Source organism: Phyllobates terribilis, unplaced genomic scaffold (genome assembly GCF_046119375.1).
Source record: "Phyllobates terribilis strain yellow unplaced genomic scaffold, ASM4611937v1 Scaffold_13__5_contigs__length_258822181, whole genome shotgun sequence".
NCBI classification, from domain to species: domain Eukaryota; kingdom Metazoa; phylum Chordata; class Amphibia; order Anura; family Dendrobatidae; genus Phyllobates; species Phyllobates terribilis.
Window position 1 is genome coordinate 242,823,254 of NW_027362773.1, and position 16,807 is coordinate 242,840,060.

Sequence of the window (16,807 nt, forward strand, 5' to 3'; positions counted from 1 at the left end):
CAATCTCTCTCCCCATGATTCCAGCCCAAAACATTACTCCACCTCCTCCTTGTTGGCGCTGTAGCCGTGTTTGCGTGGGGTGTCCATCAACCAGCCATCCTCCACTCCATCCATCTGGACCATCGAGTTCTGCACGGCACTCATCCGTGAACAAAACAGTTTTGAAATCAGTCTTCATGTAATGTTTGGCCCACTGGAGCCGTTTCTGCTTGTGTGAAGTGGATAGAGGAGGTCGACAGGATGGCGTATGCACAGCTGCAAACCTCTGAAGGACCCTGCATCTTGTTATTCGGGGTACGTTGGAGGCACCAGCAGCTTCAAAAACTTGTCTGCTGCTATGACAAGGCTTTTTTGCCGCTGCTCTTTCAACCTGACGTAATTGCCTGTAGGAAAGAGTCCTCAATTTGCCCTTATCAGCACGCACACGTGTGTACTGTGAATCAGCTACATACTTCTTGATTGCCAAGACACTTCATCCTGATCATCGCACAATGTTGATTGTAGTCATGCCTTGACCTAAACACTCCACAATTTGTTGCTTCTCAGCAGCCGACACATCCTTTTTCTTTCCCATTTTGGCAGAAAATGTAGGCTGCTTAATAATGTGAGACAGCCTTCTTAAGTAGTCTTGCCTTTCATTGGACACACCTGCCAAACTAATTAGCACAGGTGTCTGCAATTGCTTACAGTGATATAAAGAGCCCTGACACACATCACCATCAATGAGTTTAACTGACAAACAAACAAATTCTTCCCTTATCACTCCTAAACACTTTTTGCATAATAATTTGGAACACAGTGTACATGTGCTTTTCCACAAAACACCAGTGGTTCACGTAGTGAATCTTACAGTTCTAACTTGCCAACCGTGGTCTGTATGGAGTTGTTCAATAAAGGGCCCAAAATTAAGATAACATAGATGGGAGAGGTCTCTATGAATAGGAATTCCTAAGTATTTGATACCCTGTGAGGGCCAGGCAAAGGGAAAGTTGGACTGGATGGAATCCTATATGGATTTGGGGAGGGAGACATCGAGGGCCTCAGACTTCGCTGCATTGATTTTAAAATTTGACCATGTAACAAAGTGATCTATTTCAGCCATAACAGCATGGATGGATATATGTGATTGAGTGATATATACTAGGACATCATCAGCAAATAGAGAGCACTTGTACTCGGTGCCTCCCACCTCAATCCACCTAATATTGGGGTTATGGCGAATTGATGAGAGCAGGTGCTCCGTCACTAGGATGTATAAGAGAGGGGACAGAGAACATCCCTGCCTTGTCCCATTGGTGATTGTGAAAGGTGATGAAAATGTTCTGACGCGCCCCCTGGGCCTTGGGACACCCGGAGCCGGACCCTTTTTGGTGGATGCTGGTGGTTGTAGTCTCCGTGGCGGCGACCCGGTTCCGTGGCTCAGGGCGGTCAAACCAGTGGCGGAACTATTTATGTGGTTTTGATGTTTAAATGTCCGACTACGCCACCCGTGGATTGCGGTCAGAGTGAACCGCCGCTCCAGGGCAGACCGCTGAGGCTGGTGTTGTGGGTGCAGCAGAGCATAGCATAACTCCCCACGGGAGGAGTATAGCCTCAGGGCAGTGTATGCGGAGGATGGGGGTGATGGTGCAGGGCAGCAGCAGTAACGACACGGAGTCAGTGATGCAGTCCAGGGCCTTTACTTACAGTTCTTATTATCCAGACCACGTCTGCAGGTAACGGCGGCCCACGTCGTACTGTGCTCACCAGGTGAGGGGCTCAGACAACTCCCAGATAACTTTGGAGCGCTTCACAGGACCCCCTTTGTGTGTCCTTTGTCTGGCCTTTCTTACCAACCCTTCTGTCCGGCTGCCTCGGGCCTCCTCTTGGTAAACTTGGCGCCAGTTTCCTTGACCCTATGTGGTGCCTTCCTAGCGGGTGTAGCGAGGGGCTGCGCCACATAAAATGTCACAGCCTCCTGTTTCTAGCTGAGGGTCGTTTCCTGCCTCCACTAGTTTCGGGGACCGGTCTCCCCCTTTGGCCTGACCCCTCCACGCAGGTGGATTCGGGCGTGCGGTGGCGACTCGCCCATCCGCACCCCTGGGATCCCTTCGTTCCTCGTTCCTGGAGCCTTCTCCACTCCTCTTCCTTCCTTCTCCCTCTTCCAGGCCTGGGCCTCTGTTACTAGGCCCGCCTCCGGAGCAGAGCTCATGCAGAGCCCCTGCTCCCTGCCACTTCTGCTCAGACTTCTCTGCACTGAACTAAGATGGTGCCCACCTTTTATTCTCCCTTCTCAATGCACCCAGGAACTGCTTCCTCCCTGCTCCTGCACTACAGGGTTCCCCTTCCTCAGTGTTCCCTCCCCCCACTCCAGCCAGGGACAGGGACTGTCGTGCCCATCTCAGGGGCATATTGGTCGCCCTGCCCCACGGCAATGTGGTGTAATGCATGCAGGTGTCGGGTCCTGATCCACACTACATCCTTACCTGAGAGTGAGATATCACACCTCTGGGTGAGGTGCAATACCTCTGTAGCAACCGAGCCCTCAGGGTGCTACAGTTCCATTTATCTTCAGCCTAGGTGACGTATTGCGATACAGGGCCGTGATTTTGGCTATAAAAGGGTCCCCTAGACCCCTACCCCAAGCTTTTTAAGAGAATCATATATGGCGTGCCAGGAGACTCTATGGAATGCTTTATCAGCATCCAACGAGAGTATCTAATTACAAATTTTTAACTGCATCTAGCCCAGGAAATACTTTGTGCCTAGTAGCAGTGTCTGCTAGTCAGTGGATTATCCCGGCTGTTAAGCAAGCTACACCACCTGTAGTTTGGACACTTAATTTTTTCAAAGGAAATGCTTTGGGATCACGGGATACTCAGTGAAGAGCATCAGGAGGCACCCCAAGGCATAGGGGCTGGGACTGGCAGTAGGATGCCTTGCGGTGGACAGCCGAGCTCGATCCTTATAAAAGCTTTTTAACTGCAGCAGCTTTAGTGGACGTTACTGGAGCTGGAATTACGCGGCTGCTAGCATGAGACTTGCCCTCCAATAGATCCTTGTAAATGGATTTAAAGTGTGTTCATTCAAATTAGAGAGACAATTTAAATTAAAAAGCTTAGAGCTGCCTCCACCACAGGGGGGCTCGCTCGACCCACCAGCGGACAGGCACCAGTATTGGGAGAGGGGGGCTGGCCGTCAGGGTTCACCGCGGCTCTGGCACAAACCCGGCGACGCGGAGGTGGCACGGGCAGGAGCGGACTGAACGTGTCGGCTTCTCACTTTTTGGATTTTAGAAGGGCATGACATGTCTATATCTGTGTCTCCCCCTCCTTTTACTCCTCCACCTCTTTTCTTTTCGCATGACTATATGTACTTGTCACTTTTCCATGTGTTAGTTGTGTCTTCTGAGCAGTTTGTCAGCTTTTGGACACCTTTGAAGGTGTTTTCTATGTGTTTCTATGTGTTTTTGTTTGCCTGCCATTGGTTTTAATGGTGTTCGAAGGTGTTCGACGAACAGTTCGACGAACAGTTCGGCGAACACACGGGTGTTCGACGATCCGAACCGAACTCGAACACTACGGGGGTGGCTCAACACTACTCCTGATCCTATTAAAGGGGATAGGCAAGAACATTACACAGTTGAATAAGTCCTGGATTCCAGAATATTCAGAAACAAGTTGCAGTACTTAGTAAAGTTTCAAGGGTACAGACCTGAAGATAACTCCTGGGAACCTGTATAAAATATCAATGCCCCTCGACTGCTTAAAGAGTTTACCAAAAATACCCAAATAAACCAAGCCTAGCATCCTCAGGAGGCTGCTGTTGAAAGGGGGAGGGTGAGTAATGTCAGAATTCCAGTTGTCCTCCTGCAGTTTGACCACTAGTGGCTGCTATTGTTCACCTTAATTATTGTGCTGCAATCCGACTCCTTACTACTGGAGGCTGCTGTTGTGTTCTGCAATTGCCCTTTACTAAGATGGCAGATTCTGAACCTGTGGGATCCATCTAGTTTCCTGTTTGGGCCTACATAAAGTCGCATGGATCTCTCACTCAGTGCCTGAGTATTGTGTCAAGCTGTTAGCCTAGTTTCCAGTTTCCAAGCTCCTGAACAGTCTTACCTAAACTGTTCTCAGCTATCTATGGATTGTTTCCTACAACTTCTTTTGCTAGCTACGAAAAACTTCTACTACCGCTTGCTGTTCTGCTCGTGCTCCTTTGGCCACTGGTTTCCAGCAGTACTGCTCCAGTACTTTAACAGCTTCACTTGTTGTTCTAAGAGCACTTCCCTTCTAGATGTTCATTTCGGCAGACAGATTATAAGAACTTTTAAAACAAAGTGACCATTATTATGTATGTCAAGTCATCTTATTGAAGCAACTGAGAAAGAAAGATCATGTCATGGTTAGAGGTAAACACCATACAGTTGACAAAAGTGCATACTCAGTAAAATAGTTTCTGAACGCAACAATTTTCAGCATTCTCAACCAAAGAAGAGTTTACTTTAGAAGTTGAGTGCTCTGGTTATTGATTATGAGTTTTGACCTTGCTTCCATTTTTTCCTCCCATATATCCTACCTAAACTGATGGAAAAATGGCACTTCCTGTTTTGTAGGAATCACTTTACAGACATATTTCTCATATAATCATTATAAATGTTAGACTTTTTTTGCTGTAAACACTCACATACTTTTTGTTATGGTTTTTAATGCCTTTTTAGACAAAAACAGGAGTGGATTAAAAACACTAAAGAAAACAAAAATACTAATACTCATGAAATATGCAATCCCATGTTTGGCTTAAAAACTGTGAAACTACATGTGATTGCTGGCACAATCCTCCTATCTAAGTGTCTGGATGCAGTGAATGACAGTTCTGCCATCCAATCTAGGACAGGGTTGTGCTGAGCTGTCAGTATGGTGATGGACAGCTTAGCCGTCCAATCGAATGCTGGTGCGTGCTGAGCTGTCAGTGTCTGGAGTGACAGTTTTTCCGTCCAATCAGGACCAGGGTGTGACGGGGCTTCATCTATGTGTTTCCTGTTCAGAGTAATTACCTGGCTATTTAACCAGCTCTCTGCCTTTGATTGCTGCCAATTGTAGCTTTGCTCATGAGGTGTGTGCTTGCTCTGTGCTCCTTCTCTGGTATTCTGATCTTTGTTGCTCCACTTGGATTTGTCTTGACCATCCATTTGCCTAGCCCATTTGTTGTGATCTGCTACCTTCTTGGAATATTGACCTCAGACGGTTTCCTTACTACGCCTTCCTCTCACCTCTCTGTCTGTGACGTACTCACTTGGCTTTTGATCTCAGACCTCTTGACTACCCAGCCTCATGGCTTATCCGTGAGTAGTGACTAGCCTCACAATTGCAGCCTTATTAAGCTAAATGCAGATAACAAAGTGTCACAGTTTTCACAATAGGTGATGATTAATTATAGCTCACTTTCATCCTCTTTGGGTAGTGACCTCTGTACAGGTCATGTGGTATGTTTACATCACGATGCTTAGATGCCCACTATGAAGAAGTAAAAATGAGTAAAGTATTTTATAAAAAAAAAGGCATATGCAATTCATTTAATGGGGTCATATGAGATAAGAGAGGGGGCTGATTTTTTATTTAAAGGGATTGTCTGAATATATAATATTGATGGCTAGAGATGAGTTGAGTTACATTTGATTTGGTGACATTTGGTCAATTCACATTGAATACATTTGATGTAAACTGAATCTGCCAAAAGAGGGTAAAAAAAAATTATACTTACCCATCCTCGGCCCTTCTTTAACCTGGCCATCCGCTGTTCATTCGATCAGCTCTTCTGTTTTATATATTCTTTCTTCTATCGTTGCTCTTGGCCTCTGGCCACTTCTGGATGGGTCTCCATTCACACAGGGCACATCAATGCACATGTATCAAGCCTCATGCGAGGACGTGAGGTGTAATGAGTGGAAGACCCATCCAGAAGTGGCCAGAGGCCATGAGCAAAATTAGAAGAAGGAAGTTTGAAGACAGAACACAGAAGAGTCAATCAAAGGACCAACAACAACAGGACGGGTACAGAAAAATAAGAGGTACAAGAAGTATAAAAAGAATGTTAACCCATTCCAGCCCTCAAAAATTAAGCAAATTCAATCTCAATAGGAACTGATCTGCAGTTTTTCGCAGGCTCCAGTACACATTGAATAGAGCTATGAAATGTAGCACTGTTCAATGTTTACATCTAGCAGTCAGAGCTGATCAACGTGGGTGCTGGCTGTTGTAACCCACCAGTATACTGTTGATGACTTATTCTGAGCATAAATTATCAATTTTATATGTCCGAATAACCATTTCAATTAAAAACTGAGCAGTAATTGAATAGTATGTGGTGATTGGCTAGTTATAATCTATTTTTTTATGTTCCTGAGATGTGTTGCCAACAGTGTTCTCAGGGAAATAAGGGAATAGTGTGATACTACATCTACTATCCATTATAATGTAACTGTCCTTTCAGGGGGACTTGCAACAGAATGTCTGTGTCTGCCTCTAACTCCTCCTGCCTCCTCCCTTCTGAATAGAATCTTATCTTCTCCAACTGTCTTCTCCTATCTCCTCAATGTGGAAATTATTTTCATCAATATGAAAATTATTATATATGTTTCTAATAAGACAGACTACAATACTTCTTATTTTCACTTGTACAATTGATGTAGAAATAGAAAAAATATAAAGTCAGTGTGCTGTAATCACTCCCCCAGAAAACTTGACTGACAGCCTGCTCCACACCCACACACGCTACAGAGTAGGAAGTCAATCAAGATGCGAGGGAGTAATTGCAGTTCACTCACTATATAGTGAGAGGTGACTGTTACAGCTCTTGGAACCGCCCAGATGACAGGAAATGTGTAGCTACATGTAATATATGACTTAACTTCCCCCCTTGAGCTGCTCATCTAGTTAGACAGGCAAACTTGTTTAAAATGCTATCTACCTGCAGATTACCAGTATTGCTGTGTGTACATAACACTGTTTAGCTGACAGGTTCACTTTAAATGTTTAAGTTCATGAAAGTACAAGCAGAAAAAGACTGCACACATATAGCTAGTTTGGAAGGGTTGCCAAGAAAAAAACTGTTTTTCTAAAAAAAAAAAAAAAAAAAAAAAGCAGCATGGCTAAACTTTACAAAGTTACAAATGACCAAACTACAAAAATTCTGTAAGTATGTGCTTTGGACTGACAAGACCAAAGTGCAGGTGGTTGGTAATAATGCCTGTGAAGAATATTGGAGATATAATTTCATGTCAATCATTGTATCCTATTTGGCAGAGGATTATAAAGCCCTTCAGTGTGCAGTTTTAGCTGAACACCTATCAGCTTCAGGAGGGAGGGAGGCCAGGAGAAAGTGAGTGACAAATATCTCACCTGGCCAGCTTCAAACCAAGGCTTAACACCCCCACCAGCTAGATGGTGAGCTACAACAGGAAGACCCCTGTGGATCCAAGCCATGTGGTTTCCCTTTGTGTCAAACAGCTATAATTCCATATTGAGTTATGGAAATACTATACATCCTAGTCATGCATGGAATAGATTTCCAAAATCCCCAGGACATGGCAAATGTCCGTATGAGTCCCAGGGTTCCATAGGGATGGGGAGATACATAGCACAGCTCTTCAGAAATCCATAGGACCACTGTGTTTAGTCTCCCTACATAGCAGGGGCCTGGCTGGATCTGATGACACCAGAACTGGCTCCCTAGGACCGTCCATTAAGGAATTATGACCCATTTTAGTTTCTGGACTTTATAGCTGATAGAGGCCAGGGGTGGAGATTTAGGTCCATCCCAGTGGGCAGAAGGAGTGTGACCCAGAGTGATTGCAAGCTCCTGCAGCTCTTGACCTAGGGCTTTTTTCTCTAGGAGGTCGCGATGACACTTCGTGTGAGAGAAGTCACCCAACAGAGGAACCCACAAGCCTCCCGTGTGGCCGCCCTCCCCCGCAAGCCAGACCTTCCATCTGACTGGTAACTGACTCTTAATATCTGCATACTTTTGCACCACTATTATTGTGTTTGCATCTCTGACCAATATGTACATATAACCCTTATATATATAGTGTATTGTCAAGTGTGCCCTTAAGGTGATTAAATATATAATTTAACCTTGTGCTGCTCTTTTATCTCGATCCAAGAATCCACACGTCCGTTGTTCAGCTTAATTCCCATGCTACCGGGGCTGGATTCTGGCCTGATATTATTCCCATTAACGTATCTAGGGCTTAGATCTAATAGGAACTGTTGGCAGCTCTACCAGGCTGACAAGGTTCTGTTTCACTGGGGTCAGTGAGAAGGGCTTCTCAGCCTGTCAGGGGTGTGAGTGAGTGTGGTTCCACGTCAGTGACTGAGTGGGCCACCTCTTCTCACTCCTGATACCTTCCTGTACCCATGCAGAGAGGCGGTGTCTGTGTGGAACTGTACCAATCTGACCTTACGTGTCCCTGACAGGGTGCAGAATGTCGGTGCAAAGTGCAGATCCGTATCACGTGATCTGTCTGACATAATTGTGATGTCAGGCAGGTGCCGAGGTGTGGATCCTTCACAATGCCCTGCACCACTTTTGGCAAAAAACAAACATACCATATTAGCACTAACACCTCCAACCAACTGCCAAGCCTGGTGGTGGCCGGTTGATGATTTGAGCTCATTTTGCAGCCCTAGCCCCTGGCCACCCTGCAGTCACTGAGTCGCCCATGAACTCCTTTGTGTAGCAAAGTATTTTAGAGTCAAATGTTGAGGCTGTCTATCTAAAAGCTAAAGCGTGGCTGAAACTGGGTGATTGAACAGTAGGAATGAGCGAACATTTCAATGTTCGGTTCGGAAAAGGTCGACGAACAAATTGACATTCGCCGAATTTATTCGCCGCATGTTCGTCGAACATTTCTGAATACCTTAGGAGTCAATGGGGGGACCAAAAAAATGCATATACAACACCTAGAAATGGGACCAAAAGCTGCCAAAACACACATCAAATTTGGTGTAGACACCAGGGAAGTGCCATCAATTGACCCAGAGTACAAGTACTATAATTATTATTACTGGGACAGTGACATTTATTCAGTTGCGCTTTACATGTCAAAAGTGGTCACTGACTGGTACAGCCAGGAGAGAGGACCCTGCTTGCAAGGGCGCACTGTCACGGATGTGGTTTGTGGAACTACTGTGCCACAGACCCTGGAGAGCATGGAGGGGCGTGACTAAGCGAGCACCGGACTGTTCACTAGAGCCTCTGATGGTGAGGTTAGACTTGGCTCCCGATGAATGCCAGGTGCCACTCCAGGGCAGACCAATGGACACGCAGCCACTAGACCCAGTAGGACAGACTAGATAGTGCAGCAGGCAGAGTCTGTATCAGGAGTGCAGCAGGCAGAGTCTGTATCAGTGTGCAGCAGGCAGAGTCTGTATCAGGAGTGCAGCAGGCAGAGTCTGTATCAGGAGTGCAGTAGGCAGAGTCTGTATCAGGAGTGCAGCAGGCAGAGTCTGTATCAGAGTGCAGCAGTCAGAGTCTGTATCAGAGTGCAGCAGGCAGAGTCTGTATCAGGAGTGCAGCAGGCAGAGTCTGTATCAGGAGTGCAGCAGGCAGAGTCTGTATCAGGAGTGCAGCAGGCAGAGTCTGTATCAGGAGTGCAGCAGGCAGAGTCCTTATCAGGAGTGCAGCAGGCAGAGTTTGTATCAGGAGTGCAGCAAGGACTGGTACGCAACCTTACACAAATTAGACTGCAGAAAAGGAACGTTCCACTACAGCCAACCCAATAGATGGAGACCCAATCAGGATTTCCGACATTCAAAAAAATTAGTGGCAGACGCCAGCAAAGTGGCTTCCATTTCACCACTGTAGAACTAGTGTAAATAAGACCCACACCTCTTCCAGTACAGCCAACCTAGGAGATGAAGACCTAACCAGGAGTGCTCACATTGCCCTAAATGAGGGCCTAACACCACCGAAGTGGCATCAATGTCATCAGACTACAAGTAGTTTAACGCAGACCCATACCTGTCCCACTACAGCCAACCCAGGAGATGCAGACTCAACCGGAAGTGTTTACATTTAAAAAAATAGGGCCTAAGACCACCATTTCCGTGGCCAACAGATTGGAGATGGTGGAGTTCAACCTCTTAGCTTTGTTATGTGTAGGATGAAACAATCTTTTACGTGACCACAACAGCGGCATTGAAGGCTGGATACAGTGCTGAGAGAGGGCAGAAAACGGTGAAACGGACAAACCAATAGACCGTGAGTGAGGTGCAGGTGGAGATGTTACGGTGAATTGATAAACATGTGGCGTGCTCAGAGGAACAAACACAGCAGGCATGTGTGCTTCACTTACAGCTGACGGGCTGTCACTCAGCTTAACTGCAGCGGCAATACAGCTGGTTCTGTCGGACACCTGTGTGATACAACTTGGCATGGTAAAGGAGGAGGAAGAAGCAGCACATGCGATTGATGGGGCAGCTGATGGTTGTTGAGGTGTGCTGGTCCGCATTTCAGCGCGGTAAGATTCTCAGCGTAAAGAATATTGTTTGAGCTTGTGAACGTTCATGCATGTAGTAGTCAAATTATTTCAGTTTTTCCCTCTACTGAGTTTTTTCTCGCAAAGTTTGCAGATAATGTGAGTTGGTTCATCCTTTGCAGTTACAAAAAAGGCCCATGCTAGGCAACCGTTGCTGCCCCTGCGAGCTGCAGATCCGTGACCACTGCTGGCCACAGCCACGATTGTGGCTAAGGATGCAGTGCTCCTCGTGCTTGCATCACTCCGTGTCTGCGCCGTAGGGTGAAATGTAACCTCCTCGTCTTCCTCCTCCACCTCCTCAGGTGAGCTACTTGGCTGCGTGACTCTGGCTTCCCACCAAGTAGGATCTTCAACCTCGTCATCATCCAATGTGTTATCTCATTCCTCGCCCTCAGAGTGACCCCTCTCCTCTTGTTGCCCTGACAGCACAGTAGAGTTCGCATGAGCCTCAAGTATTTGATCATCAGGATCACCTCCCTCCCTGTGGTTAACGTCTGGTGACGAGGGTCAGGAACCTGCTGGGACCCTACTTCGCCCAGCCCTGAATCCAAGCTAAAAAAAATTTGGGCATCGATGCAGATGTTTTCCCCCCCTTGACTCTGTGACTGTTTGGAGTTCACTTCTGATGCCCATGGCGTAGAATGGGTGAAGAGTTTTACAGACTCGCCCATCTGTGGTTCGCTACAGTCAGTTGGGCAGTGGGCCAGTTGTGACGTGGGGGGAAGCATGGGTAGTTGGGGTGCCACCTCTGTGGACTGTACTGCGTGTGATGTTGAGGTGGAGGAAGAAGAGGAGAGGTCACTGGAAGCAGAGCTTGCCATCCACCGGAGCACCTGCTCTTTCTGAGCCTTATCAACAAGGCGTATCGCTGTGCGGCTGCCAAAAGAAGGGAGTGCAGTAGGCCGTCCACTAACATAAGTTGTCAGTTGTCTTTGGATAGGACCTGTTTGTGTTGGTTCACTAGTGCTTTCACTAACATTACCACGTACCCCACGTACACCTTGAACACCAAGCCTCTTCCCCTTTCCACCACGCCCTCTTTTTTCCCACTCATGTTGGTCAAATACAGTGGTAGGAGCACACAATTAATTAAAGAAAAATATGTTTTTTGCCCGTGCAATACCTTAGGACACAGCTGAATTTCAGCGACACTAAATGACAAGGTAAAATATGGCCTTCTGTATAACGTTACTAACAGACAAAAGAAATTTGTTAGTGTGCATAAGGCCGATAAAACCTACGAGATTTTCTCCAAACAATTTCAAACTGAGATGTCCCCTGCTGTACTACTTTAGGAACAGAATAAATTTTTTTTTGAATGTGGATGAGGCCAGTATGACATAGAATATATGCTCCAAAATATTTCAAACTCAGATCTAGCCAGCTGTATCACTGTACTCAGAGCAAAAAATATTTTTGGGTTACTCTGCATAAGCTCTGATGCTACTAAAATAGAATCTGCCTTTTAGTAGACTGGATCAACTTTGCCACAGTAAAAAAAACTTTGGTGGACTCTGCCTGCCAACCAAAAATATATATAGGTTTGACTGTGCGTACAAGTTGAATTTGACCGCCACTGACGTAGTAGCTGGCTTATAGCACTGTATGACTTTTGGCACAGGAAAAAATATTTTTTGGACTGGGCGTAGCAAGAGAAAAAATGTATTTTTTTACTCTGAAACCACCTGAAGTTCAACTCCACTAAAATAGTATCTGACACTAGAAAAAACTTTAGTGCACACAGCTTTCAATATCACAATAGCAACAGAAAAAACAGATTCTGTGCTCTGCAATAAGAATCTCTGCAGACTGTGCAGAGCACAATTTCAACTCCACTAAATGAAAAGGTGCACTGTGCATTCTTGATCACATTAGCAAGTGCAAAAAAAGAATTCAAGGTATACTGAGACATGGAGCTCTATACCAGCGGTGCACAGCACTATTGTATGGCCCTCTGTTTCTGTCAGAATCTCAGTACTTGCACAAGAACACCAAAAATGTGCTGCACCAGCGGTTACAGAGGTACACAGGCCAGGAATTATCTACACTATCTGACTACCACACAAGCGCCCATCTATCTAGCTAATATCTCTCATTACACAGGAGAACACTGAGCAGCGTCTTTCTCCAGCAGTGACATGGATATAATGGCACCGAGGGAACATGGCCACTTGTTATATTGGGAGGACATGTGATTTCTGCAGCAAATTGGAGAAGCCCTTATGTCTTCGACAGTGTAGAAGCTTCCTGCAGTATGATTGGCTTTCCTCAGTTAAAGTTACCGCCCTCAGGAAAAAAAACAAAAACAGTGCACGGCTGATCTGACCTGCTCTGAGCTCTCCACAGCCCCCACACTCACCTGGCACATGTCACCGCTCATCATACACTTGTACTATGCTAACAAAACTGTTCAAAATGCCTTGTATTTGCGGTCCTGTGCAAATTCATCAAACTTTTCAAATTTTAAGAAAATTTGCTTGCCTTTGTGATCACAAATCCAAATGTGCCATATTCGTGCCGAATTTGAAACTTTCGAACGTTCGCTGAACAAATTCGATCAACACTATTCAACAGTACAACGATTCCATGCACAGCAACAAATCTACATCAGAAAATTATCAACTGTATATAGAACGCAATATTGTAAAGAAAAGGAGGCTAAATTTCCTCCAGAATGATGTGAACAAAATAGTAAGAAAATCACTACTTCAGGTTGTTGACGCTAAAGGTGATTCTCTAAGTTATTTTTTTTTTTTTGCGGGGGCATTTATGCATATAGCATTTATGCATACTTTATCGAAGTGCCATAATTTATCAAAGTGCCTCGGCAGTTAGATATGGCATTGCTAATATTCATCTTTCTTCTCTTCTCACAGGTATATATTTCTCATTCCTCTACTACGTGTTATCTATTCTGAAAACTGCATTTTACCTCCATGTTCCTTGCAACGCTCTGCAGCTAATCACTGGTATATATTTCTCATTCCTCTACTACGTGTTATCTATTCTGAAAACTGCATTTTACCTCCATGATCCTTGCAACGCTCTGCAGCTAATCACTGGTATATATTTCTCATTCCTCTACTATGTGTTATCTATTCTGAAAACTGCATTTTACCTCCATGTTCCTTGCAACGCTCTGCAGCTAATCACTGGTATATATTTCTCATTCCTCTACTGCGTGTTATCTATTCTGAAAACTGCATTTCACCTCCATGTGCCTTGCAACGCTCTGCAGCTAATCACTGGTATATATTTCTCATTCCTCTACTACGTGTTATTTATTCTGAAAACTGCATTTTACCTCCAGGTTCCTTGCAACGCTCTGCAGCTAATCACTGGTATATATTTCTCATTCCTCTACTACGTGTTATTTATTCTGAAAACTGCATTTTACCTCCATGTTCCTTGCAACGCTCTGCAGCTAATCACTGGTATATATTTCTCATTCCTCTACTACGTGTTATCTATTCTGAAAACTGCATTTTACCTCCATGTTCCTTGCAACGCTCTGCAGCTAATCACTGGTATATATTTCTCATTCCTCTACTACGTGTTATCTATTCTGAAAACTGCATTTTACCTCCATGTTCCTTGCAACGCTCTGCAGCTAATCACTGGTATATATTTCTCATTCCTCTACTACGTGTTATCTATTCTGAAAACTGCATTTTACCTCCATGTTCCTTGCAACACTCTGCAGCTAATCACTGGTATATATTTCTCATTCCTCTACTACGTGTTATCTATTCTGAAAACTGCATTTTACCTCCATGTTCCTTGCAACACTCTGCAGCTAATCACTGGTATATATTTCTCATTCCTCTACGTTGTTTAATCCATGATACTTTAAGGTCATCACACTTACTTTAACAGTTTATGATCCATGTAGAGTTGCCAGTCTGTTTTTTTTCTGCAGTTTTATGGTCTCCTGTTGTCTTAAGCTAGTTGACTGATTGCTAACGAATTAAATCTGTGTAGATCTAAGCAGATACATCCCTATATATTGAGACATAGTCAAGGGGCAGCATTTATGCGGGGGCATTTATGCATATAGCATTTATGCATACTTTATCGAAGTGCCATAATTTATCAAAGTGCCTCTGCAGTTAGATATGGCATTGCTAATATTCATCTTTCTTCTCTTCTCACAGGTATATATTTCTCATTCCTCTACTACGTGTTATCTATTCTGAAAACTGCATTTTACCTCTATGATCCTTGCAACGCTCTGCAGCTAATCACTGGTATATATTTCTCATTCCTCTACTACGTGTTATCTATTCTGAAAACTGCATTTTACCTCCATGTTCCTTGCAACACTCTGCAGCTAATCACTGGTATATATTTCTCATTCCTCTACTGCGTGTTATCTATTCTGAAAACTGCATTTCACCTCCATGTTCCTTGCAACGCTCTGCAGCTAATCACTGGTATATATTTCTCATTCCTCTACTACGTGTTATTTATTCTGAAAACTGCATTTTACCTCCATGTTCCTTGCAACGCTCTGCAGCTAATCACTGGTATATATTTCTCATTCCTCTACTACGTGTTATCTATTCTGAAAACTGCATTTTACCTCCATGTTCCTTGCAACGCTCTGCAGCTAATCACTGGTATATATTTCTCATTCCTCTACTACGTGTTATCTATTCTGAAAACTGCATTTTACCTCCATGTTCCTTGCAACGCTCTGCAGCTAATCACTGGTATATATTTCTCATTCCTCTACTACGTGTTATCTATTCTGAAAACTGCATTTTACCTCCATGTTCCTTGCAACACTCTGCAGCTAATCACTGGTATATATTTCTCATTCCTCTACTACGTGTTATCTATTCTGAAAACTGCATTTTACCTCCATGTTCCTTGCAACACTCTGCAGCTAATCACTGGTATATATTTCTCATTCCTCTACGTTGTTTAATCCATGATACTTTAAGGTCATCACACTTACTTTAACAGTTTATGATCCATGTAGAGTTGCCAGTCTGTTTTTTTTCTGCAGTTTTATGGTCTCCTGTTGTCTTAAGCTAGTTGACTGATTGCTAACGAATTAAATCTGTGTAGATCTAAGCAGATACATCCCTATATATTGAGACATAGTCAAGGGGCAGCATTTATGCGGGGGCATTTATGCATATAGCATTTATGCATACTTTATCGAAGTGCCATAATTTATCAAAGTGCCTCTGCAGTTAGATATGGCATTGCTAATATTCATCTTTCTTCTCTTCTCACAGGTATATATTTCTCATTCCTCTACTACGTGTTATCTATTCTGAAAACTGCATTTTACCTCTATGATCCTTGCAACGCTCTGCAGCTAATCACTGGTATATATTTCTCATTCCTCTACTACGTGTTATCTATTCTGAAAACTGCATTTTACCTCCATGTTCCTTGCAACACTCTGCAGCTAATCACTGGTATATATGTCTCATTCCTCTACTACGTGTTATCTATTCTGAAAACTGCATTTTACCTCCATGTTCCTTGCAACACTCTGCAGCTAATCACTGGTATATATTTCTCATTCCTCTACGTTGTTTAATCCATGATACTTTAAGGTCATCACACTTACTTTAACAGTTTATGATCCATGTAGAGTTGCCACTCTGTTTTTTTTCTGCAGTTTTATGGTCTCCTGTTGTCTTAAGCTAGTTGACTGATTGCTAACGAATTAAATCTGTGTAGATCTAAGCAGATACATCCCTATATATTGAGACATAGTCAAGGGGCAGCATTTATGCGGGGGCATTTATGCATATAGCATTTATGCATACTTTATCGAAGTGCCATAATTTATCAAAGTGCCTCTGCAGTTAGATATGGCATTGCTAATATTCATCTTTCTTCTCTTCTCACAGGTATATATTTCTCATTCCTCTACTACGTGTTATCTATTCTGAAAACTGCATTTTACCTCCATGATCCTTGCAACGCTCTGCAGCTAATCACTGGTATATATTTCTCATTCCTCTACTACGTGTTATCTATTCTGAAAACTGCATTTTACCTCCATGTTCCTTGCAACACTCTGCAGCTAATCACTGGTATATATTTCTCATTCCTCTACTACGTGTTATCTATTCTGAAAACTGCATTTTACCTCCATGTTCCTTGCAACACTCTGCAGCTAATCACTGGTATATATTTCTCATTCCTCTACGTTGTTTAATCCATGATACTTTAAGGTCATCACACTTACTTTAACAGTTTATGATCCATGTAGAGTTGCCAGTCTGTTTTTTTTCTGCAGTTTTATGGTCTCCTGTTGTCTTA

General features: G+C 44.0%; 1 long non-coding RNA gene across 2 annotated transcripts in view; it reads left to right on the forward strand.

Moving 5' to 3' along the window:
- Window positions 1–13,575, forward strand: part of LOC141174684 (uncharacterized) — a 220,860-nt gene extending 207,285 nt beyond the window's left edge. The window contains exons 3-4 of one of the 2 annotated variants that reach the window (XR_012252944.1): window positions 7,873–7,976; window positions 13,396–13,575. This is a non-coding gene — a long non-coding RNA (uncharacterized lncRNA). The remainder of the gene's footprint in view (window positions 1–7,872; window positions 7,977–13,395) is intronic. The other variant, XR_012252945.1, reaches the window with a different exon arrangement.
- The last annotated feature ends 3,232 nt before the right edge of the window (window positions 13,576–16,807 follow it).